This window comes from Meriones unguiculatus, chromosome 14 (genome assembly GCF_030254825.1).
Source record: "Meriones unguiculatus strain TT.TT164.6M chromosome 14, Bangor_MerUng_6.1, whole genome shotgun sequence".
In the NCBI taxonomy this organism is placed as follows: domain Eukaryota; kingdom Metazoa; phylum Chordata; class Mammalia; order Rodentia; family Muridae; genus Meriones; species Meriones unguiculatus.
The window spans coordinates 715,591-735,164 of NC_083361.1; the positions used below are offsets into that span (position 1 = coordinate 715,591).

The 19,574-nt window shown below is 43.1% G+C and overlaps 1 pseudogene; it reads right to left on the reverse strand.

The window, feature by feature from the left end:
• Nucleotides 1–427: 427 nt before the first annotated feature.
• On the reverse strand, nt 428–7,048 carry LOC110563706 (zinc finger protein 235-like; annotated as a pseudogene).
• Nucleotides 7,049–19,574: the final 12,526 nt, after the last annotated feature.

Genomic DNA, 19,574 nt, shown 5'->3' on the forward strand with positions numbered 1-19,574 from the left:
CACTTGTAGTTGAAAAAACAATGAAGTTAACTTTGAACCATCCTGCATAAGTTTAGCAATTTCTACATACAACTCATTCTGCATATTGAGTCAGTAACTATATTAAGAGATTCAGGAAAATATAGTAATATGAGTGGCATACAACTCAGTTTTGAACTGAGGCATATAGGCTTTGAATTACTTTTATTTTTTTCTAACATATAACCAGACATTCCCAAATTACTTGCATCAGTATAAAATGTAAGCAGTTCAAGAATTGTTCTTTTTACTATAGTAGGGAGAATCCAATTAATTCTTTTTATAAAATGAAGTGGCCTGGTTTTAGGGTATTTCTTGTTAATTTCTCCCAGATTAGTTGCTATAAGCTCTTTGCCAATCTTCATTTGTAATAGCCCCAGAATAGCTGCACAAACCACTCAGACTCTGGTTTTGGTCAGATATGGTTTACTGAACACACACAAGACTGTGGACTCGGGAGCTAAAATGTGACACTGAACTGTTCTTAGGGAAGTGTATTTACAGGAAAACCAAGTGCAAAAGAGGAGGGCAATGATACATTGCAATACATTTTGGCCAACTAGACAAAGTATTATCAACTAATCTTTAAGCTGGTCCCAAGTGACATAAGTGAGGTGGTGGTTAAGGTATTCCAGAATACAAGGGTAGAGCCAGCATACAGTGTAACCAAATAAAGAGTGTAGCCAAGTGTGGAGATAACAGAGCATGAGTGATGACACCACTGAGTCATAGTAAAATAGGTTAACTTGACTCTATGGCAGGGTTTGGTAGCATCAGCTATGAATAACTACTTCAAAGAAGTTAAAATTCAACTTAATTTCACCTTATGAACAAAAATCGATACTGAATATGAAATGGCTTCAGCTATGCTACAATGAGCAAGCCTCAACACATTGATTAACCAAGATGATATAATCTCAGCATTAGTATGAAGCACTACAATTTCTGTTGGGTCTGTTCCTGAGACCTGACATTTCTTCCTTTTAGAATTAAATCAGAAACTTTTTCTAGATATGTTTTAAATTTTTACTTTGTATGCTAAGAAGATCCATTATAAAATACTATATTCCCTTTGCATAATGAGCGTAGTAGAATGAAATCAGGGCAAAAACCAAAATACAGTCCCCTGCAAAGGCTTCCGAATTCTGTGGTTTTAGGGGGAGCTTTCAACAATCAGCAGCATGGAGCCCAGCTGAGAGCAGAACAAACCTAGAGAATCCTGCAGTGTGGACCCTCTGGCCGTAGACACAATGTGACCGATGAAGTCCTTAGAGCAGATTTTGCAAATTTAGGGCTACTCCCCAGTATGGACCCTCTGGTGCTTGTGTAAGTATGAGACCCGACTGAAACCCTTTCCACACTGCTGACATGTGAAGGGTTTCTGTCCTGTGTGGACCCTCCTGTGAGCAATAAGTGTAGTGTTTCATCTGAATTCCTCCCCACACTCCTCACACTTGAAAGGCTTCTCCCCAGTGTGAATTATCTGATGGATTTGGAGATAGGACCTCTGTCTGAAGGCTTTCCCACATGTGTCACATTTGTAGGGCTTCTCTCCCGTGTGTACCCTCTGGTGGGCCTGGAGGTGCGAGGCATGACTGAAGCCCTTCCCACAATCCTCGCATTCATAGGGTTTCTCTCCCGTGTGGACACTCAGGTGACTCTGGAAGCTCAAGCTTGAGATGAAGTGCTTCCCACACACATCACACCTGCATGGTTTTTCTCTGGTGTGAACTCTCTGGTGGGCTTTAAACGTTGATCTCCAACTGAAGGCCTTCCCACACACACTGCAGCAAAATGGTTTCTCTCCTGTATGGACTGGCTGGTGGCTTCGGAATTGTGAGCCCGAACTGAAACTCTTCCCACACTCTTCACATTTATATGGCTTCTCTCCTTTGTGGACCCGCTGATGTCTTTGAAAGCTGAAATTTGAGCGAAAGCCCTTCCCACATTCATTGCACTCATATTGTTTCTTCCCAGGGTGGACTCTCAGGTGCCTGTTAAGGTTTGAGCTATGATTGAAGCATCTGCCACAGTCTCCACACTTATATGGCTTCCCTCCTGTGTGAATTCTCTTGTGGATTTGTAGGTATGCCCACTGCATGAAGCCCTTTCCACACTCCTCACATTCATAGGGTTTCTTTCCCATGTGGACACTCAGGTGACTCTGAAGGCTCAAGCTTGAGGTGAAGTGTGTCCCACACACATCACACCTGCATGGTTTTTCTCCCATGTGAACTCTCTGGTGGGCTTTAAAAGTTGTTCTCCAACTGAAGGTGTTCCCACACACACTGCAGCGAAATGGTTCCTCTCTTGTATGGTCGCGCTTATGGCTTCGGAAGTGTGAACCTGAACTGAAACCTTTCCCGCACACTTCACATTTATATGGCTTCTCTCCTACGTGGACCCGCTGATGGCATCGAAGGCTGGAATTTGAGCAGAAGCCCTTCCCACATACATTGCACTCATTTCTTCTCAAGATGGGATCTCTGGTGCTTGTTAAGGCTCGAGCTATAATTGAAGCATTTGCCACAATCTCCACACTTAAATGGCTTCTCACCTGTATGTATTCTGCTGTGGATCTGGAGGTGTGCCCACTGTGCGAAGCCCTTCCCACACTCCTCACACTTGTAAGGTTTCTCTCCTGTGTGCACTCGGCAGTGGATCCTGAGATCCAAACTGCTCCTGAACCCTTTCCCACAGCTGTCGCACTGGTAGGGCTTCTCTCCTGTGTGAATTTTCTTGTGGAATGGGAGGTGTGACCACTGTGTAAAGCCCTTCCCACACACCTCACACTTGTAAGGTTTCTCTCCTGTGTGCACTCGGCGGTGGATGTTGAGAGCTGAGCTGCGGCTGAAGCCTTTCCCACAGCTGTTGCACCGGTAGGGCTTCTTCCCCATGTGCACTCTCTGGTGAATCTGAAGGTTCGTGCTTTTACTGAAATCCTTGCCACACTCTAGACACTGGAAGTGCTTTTTTCCTCGATGAACATTTTGTTGAATGGGGACACTGGAGCTATGCCTAGTGTCCTCGAGTGTACCAGGTGCAGAAAACTTCTTTCCCAACAAGAACTGTTGATGGAGTTCTAAACGAGGGCTATCAATGGTGACTTCTCGGCCCTTGCTGCAATGGTAGGTTTTCCGTTCTGTGTAAACACCATGCTGGGGGAGGGTTGACATGGGACAGATGACTTTATCACAGTCATCGCTGCAGTGGGTTCTGTTTCTTTGATGCAGTATATTGTTATCACTGTGGGAAATGCAACTCAGAAGGTCAACACCCAGAGCCAACAGCCATGGATTGTTCTTCACCAGAGTCTGTGGATAGTGTTTCCAATGGTTCTGCATCTTCTTAAGATATGTTTTACTCCAAGAACTCTGAGCTCTCCCAGACAGAAATTTCTGATTTTCAGTAATGCTAGTATGGTCATTTGTGAGACCCTGAAAACAGCCATCATCCTAGGAGGCCCAGGGGGGCTCTTGTACTCTCCAATGGCAGGAGAAGTAGCATTGCTCCAGGAAGTGAGAATCGTTTTCTTGAGTGTTTATTACAGGTTCTGGAGTTCTGGCAAGTTTGTTGACATCATGGCTTATCACTGGCCAGCATGGAGGTTGTCCCAGTGAAAGGCACTTTAAACTTGTTGCATCAAGATTCTCCATCTTGTTTGGACTCTGACCTCCTGAAAGAATAGAGAATAGATGGTGATATCAGCAAGGATGTGGACATTGAAGAACCACGTCCCCATTTCTCTCTGGAAACATTAAAGAGACAACAATAACAACAACAACAACAAAAAAGAATGTCCAAGAGCAGGGGGGAGGTCCTCAAAAAAACAAGGTAGATCTCACCTGCCAATCTAAACCTGGAGATGTCCTGAAGGATTAAGAAAGGTTGCAACACTATTTGACAGGTCTCCCAAGTAAACAAGAAAATGACCTGAGCATAAACTATCAGGATGCGAAACAATGATGGTGACATGAACAACTTCTGAAGCTGAAAACAGATCTAATGGTCCTAAGACACAGCTGGGTGGCTTGCATGACACACTGAGAATGGTTAATTTCAGTGGGAAAAAGAAGTGGGACTAGGCTGTGGGTTGGGAGAAGGATGCTCTTACAAGGAACACAGAAGGCTTTTTGGAGATGGACATTGCTGCAGTGAAAAGGACATTGTTACACCTAAAATGAAAGCAGTGGAGTGTAATCAAGACAATGAATGTGAACTTCTGACACTGCCTAGGGACACAGGGCACCATCCTTACCCACTGACAGAAGGTTCCTGAAGTTCTCCATCATCACATCATGGTACAGCTTCCTCTGGGCAGCATCCAGCAGACCTATCTCCTCCTCACTGAAGACCACGGCCACATCCCTGAATGTCACGGCCTCCTGTGACAACAGACATATGCCACATATGCAATGTCACTACAACCTGAGCAACTGTTTACACAGTGCCTATTATCTTAGGTAGAGTTGCTATTGCTGGGAAGAAACACCATGACCAAAAGGCAAGTTGGGGTGGAAAAGGTTTATTTGGCTTACATTTCCATATTCCTGTTCATTATTGAAGAAAGGCAGGACAAGAACTCAAGCAAGAGCTGATGCTGAGGCCACTCTGAGTTGAAGGCTAGCCTGATCTACAGAGTGAGTTCCAGGATAGCCAAACTACACAGAAAAACTATGTCTTGGGGGTGGAGGTAGAAAAAAGAAAAAAAATATCCTAAATAAGATGAAGGCCTTTGGGAACCTTCTGGCACAGACATGAGGCTCATTCTGTGTGTGGAGCCATAGAATGGCTGTTTGACTCTTGCCTGCTTAGAATCTATGATGCACATTGTGCCTTGCATGGTACCATGATTTCCCATCCCTGGACCGCAGGTGCTGCTTTGAGCTTTGTAGAAGTTTGTTCAACTGTTTAGATTTGGCAGGTATTTGGCATGAGAACTCGCCTCCCACTTACCTGAGAACTGTCCTCCCACTTTTAGAATTCTTGAGAATATCCTGCTTTGCGATTTTCACTGAGACTAGTTCCTCCCATAATACTGCCCATTCTCACTCTTTATAAGCTCTAGCCTTAAGGAACAATAAACTGAGACTTGATCAGAATTCTGTCTTGTCTCCATTCTTAGTGTCTCCTGTTCCACCCCATTCCCACACCCCCCTCCAGGTTCCACGCTGACAGTCATGTGGGTCGAGACGATTCTGTGTCCTCAGGAACATACCTAAACACATGGTAGTGGAGTTCTGCATAATGAGTGCAAGCACAGGCTCTGCAAACCTTAAGGACCTCAGTTTAACTTCAAGGCTCTGGCCTGATGAGCTTGGGTCTCTATCTGTATACCAGTTATCTACATCACAATGTCCCTGAAGGGACTAAACGAGACCACAGAAAACACAGGACAATGTTTAATATGCATTATGCAGCCAATATATGTCCAGCAACACTATCATCATTGTCTGTATTATGCCATTCATGGCTACATAGTGTTCCATGAAGGCAGCAATATATACATTATATATTGCATATAAAATATAATGTGCCACATATATATGTAAATAATACACCATCCATATACACACAATAAAATAAATGTAAAACAAATATGTCGGGAGCCGCGCCTCTGGCAGCTGCTTTGATATTTAAATCTCAGCGGAGAGACTGCTTTTAACAGGGCTTCACTGAAGTCAGGGAAGAATTTCCAAGTCCATTTCCTTTTGTTTGTGACAGCAGGTAGGATAGCTTGTGAAGATCACAACTCTTGCTTCACCTCCTTGTGAATTTAACCCATTGTTCTGAGCTATTTTTACTCTGGCTTAAAAGCTCTCTGCAATAAAAAAAAGTCAGGCTGCTGCTATGGCTGCTGTGGCTGATTGAGTCTGGAACCTCTTAAAAAATCTCCTGTCTGTTATTTTATTAATTTTAATCTTCACTCCCAACTCAAGAACCGTTCGCCTCTGCTGGCGGGCTCTGGCACACCTGTCCTCTGTCTATATGCATGCCTTGGAATGTTCACAACCAACCTCCTCATACAGTAATGATAGTCCAAATTTTTAAAATAAAAAAATTCATAAACTACATGAGTACGGAGAACATTTTACTTGTAAAATAAAATTAGGTAAACCTGAAAATTATGTCACTTTGAAGTTTTAAGTGAACATAAAGTTTCAAATAATGACTGTAAATGCCCTGTGTCTGAGTGTATATGTGTGCAGCGCCCTGTGAGGCCAGAATAGAGTGCTGGATTCCCTGGAGTTAGAGATACAGGCTATCAGGTGTGGGTAATGGGTACCCAAATGAGCCAGTGCGCCTAACTACTGGGTAACCTCTAAAGCCCACTTTCTTGACATCAAAATTTATTTACCTTTTTACACGTTCACATGTGCAATGTCCTCTGAGCACATGTCCCCACTATCCTCTTTTCCCTCCTCCAACCAAACCTTTCTTCTCAGCCACACCCCCTCATGCTTTCATGCAGTTCAGTGTGGCTGCGCTGCACAGTGCTTGTCCAGCATGCAGGGGTCCTGTTTTCATTCCCTGGCACTGGGGGGAGAGGGGAAGCAAGGCGACTTACCTGTAACTTGGTCATGGTTCTTTCTCTTCTTCTCTTTGAGACAAGGCAGGGCTCTGGCAAGCAAGCTGGGGGAGGAAAGGCTTTCATGAGAGCTGTGCTGGGACGGTCAACCACATGGCTTCCTCAGCTTTCCCATCAGCCCCAAGTGCTGGCATTCCAAGTCTGTGCACACAGACCTGGACTTTCTACCTACTTCCTATTAACTGGCAGAGTAAGCATCCAGGTTACCAAGCCATCCATGCCTCAGCTCACTCATGGCATATAGTTAGGAAAGGACATGCTCTTTTTTTCCAGCAGATTCAAGGGTGGTGGGCACTCTTACCTTCACAAAGCTGCCTTGGTGATGGGCTTCCCAGGAAAGCAATCTTTAAGAAGCTCCTAACTCTCCAAGGAACGCTGTGTCATGACTGATCACCCTCTCAGAAGGGTCTGGTAACTGTGATGTTTATCTTACATACAACTGTTTCCATACAGAGGAGTGAAACCCCCGCCCCTCTCTCTACAAGGTTTAAATACTAGTAAACCTTGCTCCTCTGCAAGAGCCTCTACAATGTCTCTTTTCCCGCGTTCATGAAGAAGCCACCACTTGATCGAGGTGGCTCAGCGGGCAAAGGTGACTGCGCCCAGCCCGACCGCCTGAGTTCCAGTCTCTGCACAGCACACGGTGGAAGGAGAGACCCGAATCCCACAGGTTGTCTTCTGACCTCCTCCACGCACAAGCTGTGGCACGCTCCCTCTCTAAGGAAGGAAGTAAATACACAGACACATGGAAAATCATATTTAAAATCGCAGTTGCACACCACTGGGGGCTTCGGCGCACCGGCCCGCGGTCCTCACAGCTCCTCCGCCGGGCTCCGTGGGAAGCTGGACTCTCCCGGGGGCTCCGGCAGCAGCTGAGAGGGTCCAGGGCACCCGGGCAGCGCCGCCCCAGGCAGAGCGCAGCGACAGACGACCCGGCCCCCGCCGCCCGCTCCTCCCCGGGCCGCGGCCTCGGTCCCCGAGGGGAGACAGCGGGCGCGCGAACGCTCACGAAGGGCCCGGGACGCCCCGGACCTCGCCTCACCAGGAGCTCTGGCAGGAAGCAGATCCTTGCTTGAGCGGAAGCGACCTTGGCGGCCTCAGATACAGAAACTACAATTCCCAGAATGCCTCAGCTGAAGCCCGAGCTTCTGTTGATTTTTCTGAACTACATTCCCTAAACACCAGCGTAGTTAAGTTCCAAGCTGTTTATTAACTAGAGTGAGGTCCTGGGAAATCGCTTTTCAGGAGGTCGCTCTCTTGGATTGCTTTTCGGTTTGTTCCCCTTTTTTGAAATGCTATGAAAGACAACAATGGATACTTTGTTCTTTCCATTTTAGGTTTTTCCGAGACAGTTTCTCCCTGTAGCCTTGGCTGTCCTGGAACTCTGCAGACCAGGCTGCCCTGGTCACAAACATCCATCTTCCTCTCCCTCCCGAGTACTGGGATTAAAGGCGTGGTAAATTTTTTTTAGTCTATAGTTTGTCTGTGGTTTGAATTGAGTAATTTCTATCATGCTGACTGTCAGTTCATTCGTTTTCTCTTCTGCCGTCAATATATACTAATTTAATTAGTGTTCAAAAAATTATATATGTGTTGTTTAGCTCTGTAATTTCTATTGAAAGATATTGACTTTCCATCCACAGTTACAGAGAGTTATTCTCTTTCTAAAACTCCGACTTTAAATTCCAACCTGCCTACTAAGCCAGTAGAAGTCAAGGGGGTAAGATTTACTTTTCATGCAGTGGTTCCAGAGTCCAGAAGAGGCATAAAGTCCTGGAACTGGACTAACAGGCTGTTGTGAGCCACTCAGTGAGGGCACAGAGAACCCAACCTGGGCCCTCTGCCAGAGCAGCAAGAGCTCTTAGCCACTGAGCCTTCTGTCCAGTTCCAAGGATTTTCTTCTAGAGATGATGTTGGCATTAAACCCAAGGTCTTTAAAATGTTTCACACATGCTTTTCTGCTGAGGTACAGCCCCAGCCCATCCCTGGTGGATTCTAAGTAAGGACTCTACTGCTGAGCCCTTCACCCTGCTCAGGGATGCGTTCCTTAAATTGTGAGCTCCACCCTTGAAATAAAAACAAATCCAGTGGACCAGCCATGTTGGCGCATGTCTCTGATCCCAACATTCATAAGGCAGAAGCAGATGTGTTATAATAATGATTAAGATGCCACGCAGCAGATCTGGTATGAAGGAGATTTATTGTGGGAAAAGAGGAGGGCGCCCATGACAGAGAAGAAAACACAGAGAGACACAGAGGGAGAGAAACTGAGAGAGCTAGGGAGGCTGGCAGGTCCTTTTTATCTGGCAGGTAATGACGTCAAAGGTTGCTAGGCCCCTAAAAGACAGGCTACTGGGAATGCCTGTATCCTAATAAGGTGGATCTGTGATTGTAAGTCAGCCTTGTCTACATAACAAGTGGACAAAAGGCTGCACAGTGAGACAAACAGAACCATCAGAACGAAAACAGCCCCGGTGAGATCAGTAATAGATAAAACCTCATTTAGAAACCACTCCAGCAGTAAAAATAAGCTCTACCTCTGGCATGGTGCAGACATCTGAAACAAAAAGGGAAATACATTGGCAAAAAAAAAAGTAAAATAAAATAAAGTATTGGCAAAGGAGCCCAGGAAGAGCTCTTGAGAGGAAGGGCCCTGCATGAGCCCCTGAAAACTCAGAGCTTCTCCCAACATGTGCCTGAAGATGCTCTCACAGATGGACACAATGGAGAGAAGACTCCAGAGAGCGAAGCTGTGCCTCTCTGAGTCCTTTGCCAGAGGACCTGAGGTGGGAAATTCCTTGTACAGGCCATGGATTTGGACCTGACACCTTCCAGGGAGCCCTATAGGCAGGGAGCAGGAGGCCCTGCCCTGTTGTGCTGTAGACTAGTGAACCTGCAGCCATTGCCTCCTTAACTATAGTTGACCCAATAAAGTCTCATTCTCCTGTTGGTATAATGTTCTTGTGGAATGTATACAATTTACCCTTGTTCACTCAAATGCTGATTTCTCTCCCCCACTGTCTGGTTTCAATCAGGACATTGCATTATGATGTTCATTCTGTACATCAGCTGTCTCAAGTTTGTGTAAACATGCCACCATTTGTTCTCTGTATTGTCAATAAAACAACCAGCCAATGTTGAGCAATGGAGAAAATAGGGTAGGATATCCTGGTCTGGAGGGGAAGAGAAGGAAGGGAATGGGAGAGTTGGAGGGTAGAAATTGGCAGGAGAGGACTTGGAACCACGAGGAGAGATGAACCAGACCTAAGATATGACTTAAAGCAAGTATAATGTGGAAAATCTGGATGGTAGGAAACTATGCGGGCTTAGAGGTTTAGGATGGAGTAACTATTGCCCAGCATTGTGCTCTAGGTTAATTAAATAAATCACAGTCTCTGTGTGGTGATTGGGTATACAGCTGGTTAAGAAATACCCACTGTTTAACTAAAAGATACACCAATATTAGATATTAATTGTCAACAACAAATGGCTCACCAGCATGGGGTCGAATTTACAGTAATATAGCAAGAACTTACATAGAAAGTAAAACTATAGAGCAATTTTTTTAGTTCTGTTCCTTAAAAACAAAGCAAGCAAAGGCAGTTTCTAAATTAGGAGCTCACAGATTCTTGATTAGACAGAGGCCATCTGAACAGTAAGGCCTCCAGCCAGCTGCAGAAAAACAAAAATTGATACATACAAATCCCAGACAAGGCAGTTTCTTTAGGTAGAGAAAAAAAAGTGGCTCTTTAACAAGGAAGCTTCTCAAAGCCAGGCTTTAGTAACCAAGGTAGAAAGTAAAATCCTTTTGAGAAGGGGTTCTTGCCTGTCTGAGGAGCAAACATTTGTGGACCCAATAACTTCCCAGAGTGAAGAAGTGGTCAGGATCCAGTAAGGGAGGTAGAAAAAAATGCCTCTCCCTGGAAGCAGGAGCCAGAGACAGACAGAGAAGCCTCAAGCATCTACTGGTAATGTCTAGAAGGGAACCTGAGTCTAAGAAAGTAAAGTCCGTAGGAAAAGGTTTTGAGATTAAAAGAGATAATTTTCTATGTTGAAAATAGAGGAAGACATGATGACACAGTGCTTCTGGGTACCATTTAAGTTTGTTTCTCTTAGCATACACATAATTTTTTCACTGATGATTTCAGTTTTGTGTATCCTCTTCAGGAAAGATCAGGATAAGACAGACTTGGAGAAAGAAGAGACTGAGAAAATAGATACTAAATTAAGGCCATAGAACAGAGGTTGGGGGAATCTTTGAATCAAAAGAGAGGCCTTCAGAGCAATCCACGCTGGTACTTACAATAACACCAAAAGAGGTGGTTCCAGATGAGAAAATTCCACAGAAGCTCAAAGATATTGCAAAATGGCAGCCCATTGAGATGCTGGAGAGAAAGTGTTCAGCTATAGGCCAGCTTGGACAGACTGGATATTGTGTGTGTATTGTCAAGGTTCAATTACTGGATGAAGGTCTATATGCTAAAGTAGAAATGCTGATCCTGCTTAGTGTTGTCTTGGAACAAGGCCATACAGTGACTGGTGTACTTTATTTTACAGAGTTTGGAGAACTGAAATACATGCACCAGGCCATAGATTCATATTCAGAAATCCAGTGGGCTTTTGCCTTAAATTCTGGAGAGCATGATCCTAAGGTTACACATTTGTTAGAGATGGTGAATGTTTTGGAGATGCCCTTGCAAATTGGGAATGATGGTACTTCAGCATGTATATCCATTGGAATTCAATAATATTTTTAGACATTATGACATGAAAACTGTTACAGATATAATTTATAATCCTACAAGTAAAAAAAATTATGAAAATATCTAACAGTAATTTTAAAAAGATGGTCATAAAACAGAAGGGAAACATATAATATCTCCCCAAAGTAGATTAAATAATGATGTATCAATTTTAAAATGTTTAAATGAGAGAAGTAGCACACCTACTAAGACACAGTGGAATTTAGAAAGGACTGCAGAATTAGAGCAGCATATAAAGGTCCTAATTCCAAAATGGAAAACAGGGAATGTGTTAAGCTGGGGAAGAAGTTTTTCATATGTTCATATAGGAGAAGAGAAATTATGGGTTCCATCAAAACTAACAAAAATCAGAAATGACAGAGGAAGACCACCTGACGATCTTGGCTACACACGAGAAGAGAGAAATCAAGAAGAGTAAACAGAACAGGTAATATAAATTGATGAGCCCTTTACTTGGGAACAACTCTGAAACTGACTGAGACATAAAAATATCTCCTCTCCAGTCAGAACTTCAACAATAGATGGCCAATAAATCCTTGGCTACAATATCCTCAAAATTTTTTATGCCATTCTTTTAATTGACATAGATAAAATTGGTTTACAGTTTAGCTTCATCCTGCACATCTCATACATTTATAGTTTTAGGACTGTGTAATGCTGAATACATAGTGCACAAGCCCCTTCTCCAACATCTCCCCCATTTAGTTCAGTAACACGGCTATTTTTATAACAATAATCCATATAAATTATGAACACATATTAAAACTATCTGGTAAGAATTACATTCATCATGTCGAGTACAATTGTACCTGGGAACTTTGGAGAAAGTGCTCTAATATCTATCCTATCTTAGTGAGTTTAGAGTTCTGTACTTAAATCATTTTCTGTCGTAGCTTGTAATTATCAACCTAAAAAAATCTACTTAGACCTAAAAATAACTTTTAAAACATTTTCATAAATCCTAAGCAACTTAAGCTTAATTTTGAGACTATAACTATCTAGTCTTTAACCCCATCAGAGACTTGAGATTAAAGAAATATTACCTGAGTATTCAAGAACTGAGAGAAAGCAGCTTCCAAAACTATAGAGTTCACAGAGACAGGTGGTGGCCTGGACAGCGACCCAACATTTTTCTATAACATTGGAACATCCATCTTCAGCCACCTGGCCCAGTATATGACAGATTTTTTATAAAGTAGGAATTATGAAGGACTTGCACACCTTGTCCTGGCAAAGCTCAGTAGTCTGCATCCCTGTGTCCAGTTTGTCCAGTTTGGACAGCATTCTGTCTGTAGTTTGAGAAGGGGAAGCTCCTTGCCCAGTGGCTAGCGTGCCGCTTTTGAAGCAACCTCCACATGGAGGCTCCTCGGCATCTTTGAAGAGAAATGGGGAAGCTGACAGCAGCAGACTTACCTCACCGTCAAAAGAGCCTCAATTTAATCAAATATGCTTAAATGCTGCATTAGATCACTGAGGTTTTCGAGGACCATCTATCTGTATTTATATTTGAGTTGTTTGTTTCTAGCTATTTATTATCTGTTCACCTAGGAACCGTATTCTTTTAATTAACTAAACTAGTATCTAACATGACCATGAGTTTGTCTGACTGCTAATTTGCATATCTCAATTACCCTAAACAGTTCATAATAGCAGCTTTCAAAAGGGCTAGAACTTAACATCACATTTTTAAAACTGCATAGGCACAATGCCTGAGCATGTTGTAGCAAAATGTAGTGTTATATATTTATGAAGATGCAACTCTCTATTCGAATGTAAGATGTTTGGTTTATGAATGGTCTTTATTCTAAAAGCAAATTCAATAATATACCCTTTGACTTTTTATTTTAATAACCAACCCCTTAAAAGTACAGCAAACCTCCCTCACCCATACAAGTGTGAGTGCTGGCTACCGTTCTTTCCCCCTCAGGGCAGGTGTAGGGCTTTTTCCTGGTGTGAACACTCTGGTAGTCTAAAGGCTTGAGCTCTGACTGAAACACTGGCAATACTCACGTCATCAGTAACTCTTTTTTCATGGATGAACACTCTGTTGAATGGGGACAGTGGAGTCATACATGGTGTCCTCATGTGAACATACAGGGGACTTCTTTCATAGGAGGACCTGCTGATGGAGTTCCAGAATGGGGCTGTCGATATGGTTTCTTGGCCCTTGCTGCACGGGTAGGCCTTCCGTTCTGTGTATACATGATGCTGGGTGAGGGGTGACATGGAAAGGATGACTTTACCACAGTCATCACTGCTGTGGGTTTTGTTCCACAGTACATTGCAGTACATTGTTATCTTGGTGGAAAATGTAACTCAAAATGTCAAGACCTGGAGCCAACAGATGGCTTCTTTTTCACTAGGTCTATGGACAGTGTTTCTGATGGTTGCCTCTCTTGCTGTGATGTTTTTGTTTTTTTTCCAAGAACTCTGAGCTTCTCAGACAGAAATTCTCGACTTTCAGTAAGGCTGGAATGGTCGCTTGTGAGACTTTTAAGACAGCCTTCATCCTCAGAGCCCAGGGAGGCTGTTCTCCACCACTGGGGCTTAAGGAGTGGCATTACTCCAGAAAGTGAGAACCCTTTCCTTGTGTGTTTATTATAGCTTCTGGAGTTCTGGCCAGTTTGTTGACATAGCTTGTCATTTGCCAGCTTAGAAGCTGTACCACTGAAAGGCACCTTAATTCTGTTTTGTTAAGAGTCTCCATCTTGTTTAGACTCTGAGCTCCTGAAAGAATAGAGAATAGAAGGTGGTATCAGCAAGAAAGAAGACATCAAAGGTCTGAGTCCTCATTTCTTTCTGGAAATGTTAACTAGAGACCAGAATTAAAAATGAATATCCAACAGCTACAACAAAGAGAGTGCACCCTCAAGAGCAAGGCACATTTGTCTTCCCACATGGTGGGAAGTCTGGGGTGAGCCAAGGGTCAAAAGTTCAAGGACACCTTCAGCCTCTTCCGAGCACCTACCTGCCTTGATGTGCTCATGTGTAGCTGTGCAGACAGATAATAGGAAGAAAGCACCTTTCAGCATCTAGGCTTTTTACTCGAGGTATGGTGTGGCCTGATAAACTCAGGGAGTCTGACTCCTGCCAGAATGGAGGAAACAGAGAAAACCAGACCTGCCTGGTCTTAACCAGCCTGCGGATGATATGAAACCCGATTTGGTCTGAGCTAAGGTACGAGAGTGTAATGCAAAGTCACAGGGAGCTTTGGAGGCTGAGGGGAACAGACCAGGTGTACAGGGATTGGAGGGAACAGCCCAGGCCCAGAAGCCAATGTCCAGCTCCAGGAAGTCACATTGTTTGAGAGCACATGCGTGTAGGAGGACATGGGAATAACTTCAGCACACAAGCTCACTTGGAAACTACAAGAAGCAGCTGGTGTTTAGATAGCCAGACTCAAAAAAACACCTGCTTTTCTAGGAAGAAGGCAGAATGTAAGGGCAGGAGCAATTGGGTGTCCTTCAAATGCCTGCTCTTCAACCTGAGTTGGCCAGGCTCACAGAGGAGCAGAGGGAAGGGGCTCAAAAGCCAAGGTAGATCCCAGCTGCCAACCGAAAGAGCAGGTGTCCTGATGGAATAACAAAGGTTACAACAGTATTTTATAGGTCCCCTATGGACACCTAAAAATGACCCAGAAACAAGCTATAAGGAAGGGAGACAAGAAAGATGAACCAAACAACTTCTGAAGCTGAAAACGGAAACAAGCAAAGTAGAAGAGCAAAAAAATTTATTGGCTATGCGTAGCTGAAATTTTGGCTGGAGAACCATGTTTCAGTTTGTCTCAGAGCTGTTTCCATATGAGGGATCAGCAAATTGCATTTCCTGTCTTGTTTGGTCTTCTTGATTTCTTTCCTTCTCTCTGCAGCCAAGATGTCTAGGAGGTCTTCCTCTGTCAAATCTGACCTCCATCAGTTAGGATAGAATACAAAGCTTTTATTTCTTTCTTGTTGACCCAAATGTAAGGCTTCCCTCCCAAAATAATATAGCATTGGCTTTCCCTTTCAGTCATTGCAAGTATAGAATGACTTCCCTCAAAGAGGATGAACAATATCATTATTGAATATATAAACATTTTCATGTTGACAAGTTAAGACAAGATTGTATGGAATTTAAACTTACTGTTTTACAGAAATACACTTATTAATTTCATTGAGATAAGATTTCCACATGTGGCCTGGGCTGCTTTGGACTTCTTTTATGTATTAGGCTGGCCTTGAGGTCATAAGGAACCTACCTGTTGTCTTTTTTTTTTCCCAAGCATTGGTATCAAAGGCAAGTATTTAATTAATTACATTATTTTAATTAAACATTTATGTTGCACTAGTTAGAGTTCTTATCAGTTCACATGAGAGCCTCACACCTAAGGAAGTTGTAGGTAGCTCTGGGCATTAGATAATTATTTTGTACTAGTTTTTTGTTGTTGTTGTTGTTGTTGTTTGTGTGTGTGTGCGAATTATAGTACCTTTCAGTACCCATGGAAGCTCCACACCAAGGAGATCTATAGGTTGCTCAGAGCATCAGTCAATCAATTACTTATTTTTGCGGCAGTCTGAGCTCCCTATGCTCCCTCCTGCTCATGGACACAAACTAGGCTGTTGTCTCTGTGAAGTTTTTTCTTCCAGGAAACCTTGTGTGAGCTGAGCAAGAATTAATTGTTACCACTGGCTCTGTGTTTATCCGCTGTTTTACCATCCCTCCATGGGTATTGCTGTTCTGTGAGAGCCTGAGGTTAGTAGCCACCACATCTGTGAAATGACTTGGTGAAAGCACCTGTGCCAAGCTAGCATGTGTATGTTCCAAACTGTACATGGTATGGGGAGAAAAACCATCATTGCTAAGGAATCATGCTTCCCCTCCCAGCAGCTAATGTTTGAAAAGTGGCCTGTGTTTCCTGGGCAGATCCTGGACCAGCCCAACTAGAGGCAGCGACTGCTGCACTCCTGCCCTGGCTCTGCTCAGTCATTTGTCCTGGAACTGCCCACAGCAGGCTGCCTTTTTGCCTGTGGACATGCCCAAGAGTCTCTCTTAACGAGATGCCTAGGGGACTGCTTTTGACCCAGGAGTTTTTATGCTTTAAACTTGGGTTTTAGTTACTGTTAAGTTGGATACCATTATGCTGTAGAAAAAAAAAATGGCTATTAATGCTTACTATTAATCATAGAATTACTGCAGCAGTTATTATTCAACCAGTATCATATCAATAAAAGACCTAGACACCTGATAGATTTTTAGTATGCCTACACACTGGAACTGGGCAGAAACCAACCTCCTAAACTACCATTTATCATCCATTCCCACATCCCATGTCATCTGCTCTGCTCATTCCTGTCTGGGCTACTTCCCGTCCATAATCCCATAAACACCTGCATGTGCTTTCTGTCTGGGGTGCTTCTCTCCAGCCTAACCTCAGAGTAGGCTCCTCCTGGCCACACGCTTCTATCCATGACTCATGTCGACTTTCCTTCTCCTTCCTCCTCTTTCCTCCCATGACCCTCTGTCCTCCAAGCCCAGGAACCTTAGCTCCACCTACCACACATCTGACCTGCCCAGGTATGAAGACAACTTTATTTGCCCAATCAGGGAGAATTTGGAGGGAAAGTTATATAATGTCATTTTGGAATATGTGAGGGATTGCTCATAGAACAGTAAGAATCTTGGAGAGCAAACAATTGACATCTGAATACAAAGTGCCAAACTATGCCATAACAGGCTTGAACAATTGGGGTCATCTGGTATTGTGCTCGAATCGCGATACCCCAAAAGACCATCACCAGGAGCTGAGTCTGTTGCAAACCACATGCGGATCTTTTTATTATAAATCATTACAAGCTGCAGCTTGGGCTCACCCCCCCCCGCCCCACCGCCGAAGCAGTGAGAACCAAGAGCCCTGTGCTCACGTTAGTTGGGTGATTTAAACATTCTAGTCCCTCCCAGCATGCCCTCGGCAGGGGCGATTCCTGCCTGGCAAGCATCTATTGGTCAAAATGCTACAATATGAATTGATTGGCTATAGGAAGGACCCCAAACCATCAATGATCTGGTGTCCCTCCCTAGGGGGTTGGGCCAGTTTCCTAGCAACTGTATCTCTAGTGAGTGGGGAGAGAATGCAGTAAGGCTGGTTCTTCCCCTCAGGGCATTGCTGGACCTCACCCACCTAGTTCAGGCCTTAAATATTAGTAATATCTGCTGATTTTTAATCTTTTGGTCTCTCAGTGTCAGCAGCTTTTTTCAAAGCTGTCCTGAAAGCAAGTTTTGATAAAACAGCTATTAAGGCAGGCAGTCTGAGGTTGGATCAAGTAGGATGCTGGAATAAATATGTCTCAACATCTTTGTTAGCATCCTCCAAAACAAATCCTGTCTGTGCTGTTCCAACCTCACTAGTGATCGGTCCTTTTCTTCTGTAAACATATAAATATACATTCAAAGGTAATATATACTTCTGTATAAATAAGGGTATGGAATATGCAATGTACACAGATCAGCTAAATATGATTCTCTGCTCTTTATGTGAGCAGGTGAAAGGCATCTATCTTCATAGGTTACTTTGGGCTGTACAACTATCTTATTTTGATTTTTATTGCTGTGAAGACACACCACGACTAAGGCAATTCTTATAAAGAAAATATTTAATTGGAGCTGGCTCACAGCTCCAGAGATTTAGTATATTATTATCATGACAGGAAGTGTGGCAGCCTGTAGGGAGACATGGCACTGTAGGAGTTGAGAGTTCTGCATCTTGATCCCAAAGGCAGCATAAGGCCGCTGTCATGTGCAGGCAGCCAGGACAAGGCTCTCATCCACACAGGATGGAGGCTGAGCATAGGCCTTAAAGCCCATCCCCACAGTGACACAGTTCTTCCAACTTGGCCACCCCTGCTAATTGTGCCAATTCCCATGGGCCAAACATTCAAACACTTGAGTCTTTGGGGGCCAAAGCTATTCAAACCACCACAATAACCAAACTCTAATAAATTAGTCCATGCCATAAGAAAAGATGTCATGATGAGTCTGAGGATTTATTAGCCAACAAGATTTATTGGCTAGGCATAGCTGATGTTCTGGCTGGAGATATTTTCATGTCTCAGGTAGTGTCAGAGCTATACCCTTGCAGAGGGTGTTACTGTTGTTGGTTTTCTTAATTTCTTTCCTCATGTCTGCAGCTAAGATCTTCAGGGGTCTCCCCTGAATGTTAAATGTGATTTTTATAAATTTGGATGCAATCTACAGGTTTTTTTTTCTGTTGAAACAAATACAAAACCTCTTCCCCAGCGCAACACATTTCCTGTCTTCAAATCTGAAAGTTGGACATCCTTAATATAAATAGCTGAGCTAGTTCAGTAGGTTTTTTTTCCCCCTACAATCCAATGTCTCTCAATTGCTGTTGTTGCTGATCATTAGCACTTAAAAATTTTAAAGGTAATAAGGCATTACATAATCCATCTCTGGGAGTCTTTGTTACCATTTTCTGTTTGTTAAGCAATTAGATTTCTCTGTCTATAACTTTTTCCTGCAGGATTGTGCAAAATATTTGTAATATGCTTTGTATTATGATATGCAAAAAATTCTTTTTACTAGTGACATATGTGAAAGCATCTTCAGTTTTAATTGGTTAAGGTATTCCCATTGTCATAACTTCCACAAAATGTGTAATTACACAATCAGCTTTTTAGAACTTAAAGCACTTGCCCATTAAAGTCCTGAATATGTGTCTAAGGTATAGTGCACATATTTTAATTTTCCAAACTCTGCAAAATAAAATACATCCACTTGCCAAATTTCATTCTTTGGGTACCTTTCAGGTTACTCCTTATAGGTGATGGAGTCTGGTTACATAAAGAACAAGTAGAGCATTTTCTTATAATTTCCTCAGCTTGTTGCCAAGTGACAGAAATATCCCTTTAAAACCTTTGTTAGCATGGTGTTTATGAAATTGGCACTTCTAGCATGTTTTCTATCAATAGCTGATCAGTTTCATTATCACCTGTGCTGGAGGGTCTGTTGATGATCTGTATGTATTGTATACAATGTGATTTCTACTTCTGATGACTTGTAGGTGAAGAAACAGTGAAGTTAATTCTGATTCATCCTGAATAAGTTCAGCTGTTTCTATATGCAAAGCAACTCTTTCTGCATATTGAAATTCAGTAATTAATAGATTCAGGAAAATCTAAAAATAACACAAGAATGGCATGCAACTCTGA